The sequence below is a fragment of the Cyprinodon variegatus genome, unplaced genomic scaffold, assembly GCF_000732505.1.
Source record: "Cyprinodon variegatus isolate N-32 unplaced genomic scaffold, C_variegatus-1.0 Scaffold2490, whole genome shotgun sequence".
Classification (NCBI taxonomy): domain Eukaryota; kingdom Metazoa; phylum Chordata; class Actinopteri; order Cyprinodontiformes; family Cyprinodontidae; genus Cyprinodon; species Cyprinodon variegatus.
In genome coordinates this window covers 11,980-12,564 of record NW_015152943.1, presented here as the reverse complement: position 1 = coordinate 12,564, position 585 = coordinate 11,980, and positions in this window count along the sequence as shown.

Sequence of the window (585 nt, the reverse complement as noted above, 5' to 3'; positions counted from 1 at the left end):
TTTCACTCCAACAGTAACTATTGGACGCAAGAGCTCAAGCATTTATACAAGTATGGCGGACGTAAGCGAAAGCTGTTTGATGTCAATTTTCAACTTCCGCTTGTCAGAACATACCGAGGATAGGAGCCATTTCCGGTTAATGTCAGTAACACCAGAAACAATGTCAATGAGGACGCGTGTTTCTAATTCGCTTGTGGAGAAATGAAGCGAGGAAACAGGAAGCGATTATTGTGGAATAGAGGAGGGAAATAATTCAAAAGAAGAAGAATAAGAAGAAAAACAATAAAGTAGACTCAAAAAATGTGAAAAAGCGGAAAAGCACCGAGTCCAACTGAGGAGGAAAAAAACGATCACAAAGTAATATTCAAACTAGTTAATCAGGGAGACTCTTTGCAGATTGGACTGTGGTTCAGTTAACAAAAAAATAAACACATTTGCAGAAGATTCATTGATTGTTAAATCAAAATATTTTGTACTTTTCATGGTATAAGTGAACAATTGTAGTGCTCAGATGACAAATAAAACTAAAATAAAATCATAATAGTGAAAAGAAACTGGTAGAGTGACAGCAACATAAAGATAAAT